A 7006-nucleotide genomic window follows, 5' to 3' on the forward strand; every position below is an offset into this window, starting at 1 on the left:
CAATCCTGTGATTGTTCTTCCGATAGTAAGTTTTCGGCATTGACGATTACTGATTTGTGGGAGATCGCTGTAAATTTTTACCGCTTTAATTAATTTGTCTTTCATACATTTAGAATTATCTACAAATCCACCATGTCAATTCCTAAGACAGAAATTCCTCCTCAATAATGATGCTCAACATGCAAAAATCTGTACGCCAGGCAGTCTTCTGTGAGAAGGACCAAATATGGCTCTGGTTTCTTAGTTTCTCTGGAGTTCAAGAAAATCTATATCCTTAACCATCCATGCCCAAGATAGGGAAGAGCCAGATAAGAAGAGCCGCCACCAATTGCAAAGGAGAGCCAGATGCTAAATCCCTTCTCTCCCCTGGACGATAAACCATTTCCCATGAAACTAAATGTGCAAATGAAAGGAAATGGAAACCTGTGGCTTCCAGAGGAAACACCTTCAGACTGGTCCAACTTATTAATTACGCAAGATGGTATCTAGAAACTTGAGAAGAGCAGAAAACTATCGAAGATGAAAACTATTGATGAGAATCTTGCGCCCTAGAGAAAGGAAGGCTTTCTGGCATGAGTAAATACTTAGCTGCTCGAGATACCAAGTTTTTCCATTATGATCTATTTCGTTGACTAGTGCCTAATTGGAACTACAGCTAACTAATGGGGGAGGGAGAGATAGGGAAGTTAACTAGTTGGTCAATGCTTCAGCATTCCTATGATTACCACCAGTATATGAAAATGTGGATTTTTAGAGGTTTATTTTCAACTTGCTGAAGGTGGAAAAAACTGCTAAAATGATACTAAGTAAACTGCATGGTTATTGCAGCAGAGAAAAATATGGTATCATTTGAACAATCATATTGCCACTCAACGTTTCATACAATTCGATGCATGAGAAGTTGATAACATGATAAATTTAAGACAGCTAACGCTACGTTTCTCACTCAAAAGTACTTTCTATTCTGAAACCCTGGATCAGTGAACATGGCATCTGCCAATACAGAAATTACCTGCATCGCAGAACCCTCAATGTCGCTAGTTATGTCTAAATTCTTGAGGATGATAATAGTGTTTTCCTGATCTCCATGCTCACAGCTCGTAAGATTATATTTATATCTACACTACTAACAGTTAAATTGTTCTTTGGTATCATTGCATTTTGCTTATATATGTGGGTATTGGATGGATATACACTGATAATGTTAACAAGAGTTAGCTTATGCAATTTTTAAAAATTGGATTAACAATTTTGTATAAATCATCAGAAAGTCTAGTAACAAACACATTAAATGTGTTGTGGTTCCTACATGCAGGTTTATATCAAATACCTTAGAATAATTTGTGATGGAATTTTGTATAAGATTGGATTGGCAACGTGTCATTTTAGTTTGTCCATGTTTTATTGGCAAATGGTCATTGGTTTGTTGGATGGGGCTATTTATTCCTTCGATACAAGATAGTTTTGATTTACAGATGGTATAAGTTCTGAAGGCATAATGTATTTAGTTCTAATTTTTGTGCCATTGCATCCTTTTGCCTCCTGATTCTGTTAATTCTGGTTTTATTGATTATTCATATTCATTAATATGCAATCTTGTGGTGATGTCTGGTATGGAGTGTTCATAGTTTAAATATTTGGGCTTGCTAAGCAGGAAATCTGAAGTGATTTGTAGGAATCTTCAGACACTCAGATCATTATCCTTTTCCAACTTTGACAATGATTGTGCTAACACTGCCTATATTGTCTGAGATTAGTGTCAATTCCATAAATAATAAACCTAATAACGATCATGTTATTGCAAGGTGGCTTTTCCTTCTGTGACTCTTTCTTCTTGCCATCCTGAATTTGAGCTCTTCACCAACTTTTTTCTAGTAAATTTCGTATTTTACTAGGGCAATTAAAATAACTATGACTTTATGTCCAAACCAAAACAATTCTATCTTCCTTAGTATTGAGTATTTTTTTTTGTGTGTAATTAAAACACTTCAGTAAATTTTGTGGAGTATGAAAATTGATTAGTGAATACTTGATCATACTTTAGGAATAGCCATCGGTTATTGCCTACTGGTCACTAGATTCAAATGATCTTGCCTGAACCAGTCACAATATATTGAATGGAAGTGGACCATTACTATTGTATATGTACTTTCATCATAAATGTTGAAGACTGAATGCATCCCCACAGGTGTGCTACATCAGACACTGTAAATTTCGGCTCTATATTTTCTGATTTGAACTTGTATATAGTTTGTAACTAATACTCTCAATGCATACGGTAGGATCTTGTTTTTGTCTTCATTCTCCATTGCTTGTATTTTGAACATTTTTGCAGACAGTATCCTACATTTCCTTTTCAATCGCTGTGATGGAAAAAAAATTGTTTGGTGAGTGGGGGACCGAGACATGCTTCTGTGAGGTTGCCAGTGGAGCTGGAGGTTGATGGATCAATTCTGGCTGGCTGGAGTGAAGCTTGATAGTGATAAAGAAAGAATGAAACGAATGGCCTGGTAGTCAGGTCGAGCACGGTGATGCTGACAGGAAAGCCACACGACGGTGATAGCAATGGCGACGGCAACATCTTTGTTGGCTCTACTAGAGAAACTGGTCCACGAGCAAAACCCTTCCCGATAGATCTCCATGGAACAGTCCAAGCGCCACCAAGGTAGGAATGCTGAGTATCTGGTTTGGTCCCTGTCTTCTGTAAATTTCTTCATCCCCATCATCTGCTACTCCTTCCTAACCATTAACATGAAGCACAAACAACATGAAGCGATGGAATTTATGAAGCAGGGAACACTGCAAGTACAAGTCAAAGGTATGCCCTCATAAATATAGAAGTTGAACCTTGATATCACAGTACAATTTACCTTGGTGAAATTCGAGCATAAATGATATTTAAAATTATAAAATATAAGTACATCCCTTGCTCCTGTTTTCCTGAGGGAAAAAATTCCATTATATAATGCATTAAATGATTTATCTAATCATGGATGCATTATATACTCAACCTCATCTCACAAATTATAGGGGTGGGGCTTGCAGTTTAGTCTATATCAGTATTGAAGAATAGGACTTTATATATATAAAAACAAGGAGCCTTTTCTATGATGCCAACTATTTTCGCTCTTTTTTTTATTTGCTGAAAAAATCATTACACCGTCCAGACAATCCAGAGCAGACGAACATGTCATGCCACTTCTTTGGTATTGTTCTCCCATTCGTGGATAATGTCGTTTCTGAAACATTCCAACATTGTCAACTGAGACGGCTTCAATCGTCACATCTGATCGATAGATCTATAATAATTGTATTCATACTTTTGAAAACGGAGGAATAGTTTGTTCATTGTAATGTAAAATTTAATTAATCGATTAATAATCGTTATGCCGAAGTTTTTGTTTCAAAATGCAAAAAGCGGAAGAAGAAAAAAACAGATTAATCGCTCATCCAATTTTCTGACAGGTTTCTTTGAGTCGGATGAATAACGGAACGCATCGAGATGGCGAAATATGAAAGCGGTCCCTGGTCTCCACGTGCCACTTGCTCCCGGAGCCAATGGGAGGCGTCCGCGTCATCGAGGGGGCTGTGAAGCCCACGTGTCGCCGTTGCAATAATGGGGAGAAGGAACTCGGCTGGTCCCCACGCGATTTTAATTATGTGGAAAAATATACAACCCGACGTTAGATTCGGTCTGGAGCCTCGGATCTGAAATCATCGATCCTGTCGGTGCACTCACGATTTTTTCCATCCTTTCTCCTTGTTGCCTTTCGTGAAATTAACACTCCTGAAAACATTGTTGGAATAATACCGCTAATATATACTTCATCATCAGTTCGTTTCGATCTGTTGAGTTAATGCTGGGGCAGGCTATCGAATTCAGTTTAAGTTTCTTTCACTCCTATAAATGAACTTGCCCGTACCATATATAGCATCCTCTTTCTCTCCATTTTCAGCACAATCCATCAAGTTAAGTTTAGGTGAGTTTTCTCGGATGAATTTAGTGGCTAGCGCATGAGGTATTATCATCATGAAATCTGAGGTTCGAATTTCGGCAAAGCCAAGGTAAATGTTTCTCTTATGTGCTAGTCATTATTCTAAAAGTTAGTAGCCGCTCGTGATTTACCTCCTCCGTATTGATCCTAAGACGGATTGACGGAGATGCTAGGGACGAATGTATTCATCTTTTACCATCAAATTAAGCTTAGATGACCAAAAGGGGCTAACTTCGAAGTCATTAATTAAGCTTTTGAAAATAATTGTAATAAACATTACCATCTCGTCAGGGCAGATTTAATTTACAATAATAAATGGCCATTAATATTTCAAAATCGAGAGCCATCTCGTTGTGTGGGGTTGGCTCTACTTTGTTTATACAACCACAAAGCAAGCAATCATGAATTCACAATTTATAGTCCTCAGGGCATAGCACAGATGAAGAATGCATGGTTCTGTGACCGAAAGATCCAGGGGTCGATCCCCGGGGTGTCATTGCCTGGGGTTAACGTCTCCGCCATGCACTTTCCACCTGTGTACCTGCATTTACCTCCCTCCATATCTGTAGGACCGGCTCAGGGGGGTCACTGATGTGGCAGTTTCACTTTCTTTTTTTTTAATGAATTCACAATTTATAATACTAAAATTCATGAGGCCTTTTATACACATCAGTCAAAAAAAACATCATTAAAATAGCAATGAAAATTAACAAAGAATTAATATTTCATAGTGAAAATATGATATTAGCGATGAAATATTACATCGCTGTAAAAATAAACTATTTGCGATGAATTATTCATTTCGTCGCTCATACAAGTTATGGAGAGCGGGTTCAGGAGATGACATGAATATTAAAGTCAAGGTGAAGTGGTAGTCAAGCTTAGGACAGGGTAATGTTTGTTACCTAGTTTTGTTGATCGTCCCATATCAAAATCCTGGAAGCATGCCTGATCATCTCTTGAGCAGGATGTCTGAGTGAAGGTCGAGCTAACATAAGGCTGTCAATGTGCGTTTAATCGGGCAAAGCCCGGGCGGACTTAAGGATACTCAGTCTTATAAAACTCTTAGCATAAGATCGACCGAGTGAAAGCCAAGCAAACATAAGGCTACCTGTGTATGTTCGACCGGGCAAACCCCGGGCGAGCTTAAGGGTACTCAACCTTATAAAACTCTTAGCATGCGATTGGTTGGGTGATGGGCGAGTGAACATAAGGTTGCATGTGTATGTTAGACCGGGCAAAGCCCGGCCGAGCTTAAGGATACTTGATCTTATAAAACTCTTAGCATGCGATCGACCGGGTAAAGGCCGAGCAAACATAAAATTGTCTGTGTACGTTCGACTGGGCAAAGCCTAAGCAAGCTTAGGATTACTCAGTCTTATAAAACTCTTAGCATACGATCGGCTAGGTGAAAACGGAACGAACGTAAGGTTGCCTGTGTACGTTCGACCGGGCAAAACCCGAGCGACCTTAAGGGTATTCAGCCTTATAAAACTTTTAGCATACGATCGATTGGGTGAAGGTCGAGTGAACATAAGGTTGCCTGTGTATGCTCAACCGGGCAAGGCTCGGGCGAACTTAAGGGTGTTCAGCCTTATAAAACTCTTAGCATACGATCGGCAGGGTGAAAGCCGAGTGAACATAAGGTTGCCTGTGTACGTTCGACCAGGCAAAACCCAGGCGAGCTTAAGGGTACTCAGCCTTATAAAATTCTTAGCATACGATCGACCGGGTGAAGGTCGAGCGAACATAAAGCTCCCAGTGTACGTTCGACCGGGCAAAGCCCGGACAAGCTTAAGGGTACTTAGCCTTATAAAACTCTTAGCATACGATCAACCGGGTGAAGGCCGAGTGAACATAAGGCTTCTTGTGTGCGCTCGACTGGGCAAACCCCGAGCGACCTTAAAGGTACTCAGTCTTATAAAACTCTCATCATACGATCATCTTAATGACCGACCGAAATATATTCAACAAAAGATATTCTCAATATACAACCGGCTTAATGACCGACTGAGAAATATTCAATAGAAGGTATTCTCAATATACAATCAGCTTAATGATTGGTCGTTATATATTCAACAGAAGATATTCTGAATATACAACCGACTTAATGACTGGTCGAGATATATTCAATAGAAGATATGCTCAATACACGACCAGCTTAATGACCGGTCGAGATATATTTAACAGAAAGTATTTTCGTTATATGACAGACTTAGTGACCAACCGGGATACATTCAGCAGATAAGCAGTCGACAATATTAGAACAACTTGACAAACTTGTCAGGGAATATTCCCTCGAAACTTCTTCATTAATTAATCAGTTACAATGATACACTCCATCGGGTATTTCATCAAGGGCCTAAGTTATAAACGACAAATGAGATACATCTGGGGTAGAAAAAAGATTCCTTGGAGGATTATTGCATGACGCCGAAGTTGTACTTTCTTCCATCACCTAACAAACTCTAACAAACCAGGGACCACCTCACGATCGCGGGGGTTATGTGAGGTGGTATAAAAAGGGGAATTCTCTCCGCTGGTAAGGTACGCAAACATTTGCATCTCAAGTCCTTCTTTTTTGCAGTTTTGCTACTGTTCTTCTTCCATTTTTCAAGAGAGGAGACTGACTTGAATGTTGGAGGGCCTAGCCAGGGATTCCCATCGCGGTCTTAGGTCACTAATACTTTTTTGGCTCATCTGACTGTGCGCAAGATCATTGAGGAGTTTCCTTTAGATCTTGAGAAGCTCATTGTTCGTTGATCAACCACCCATCGGAGCTAGCACACTATCTCATCGCCTTCAGACGATTTGCTTGAATCTAAAGCTTTGCGATGGAGTGGGTTGGAAAACTTAATACCATCACCTAAATGCAAAAAGATTTGGAGTTGCTCATCAACTTTAGAGCACAAAAGTTACTTTAACAACAACAACAAACCAACACTGGTGACATGATGCCACCACTAAATCTGAAAGCATCAACAACCGCTCATCAAAGGGAGAGAGGGGTT

Source organism: Zingiber officinale, chromosome 1B (genome assembly GCF_018446385.1).
Source record: "Zingiber officinale cultivar Zhangliang chromosome 1B, Zo_v1.1, whole genome shotgun sequence".
In the NCBI taxonomy this organism is placed as follows: domain Eukaryota; kingdom Viridiplantae; phylum Streptophyta; class Magnoliopsida; order Zingiberales; family Zingiberaceae; genus Zingiber; species Zingiber officinale.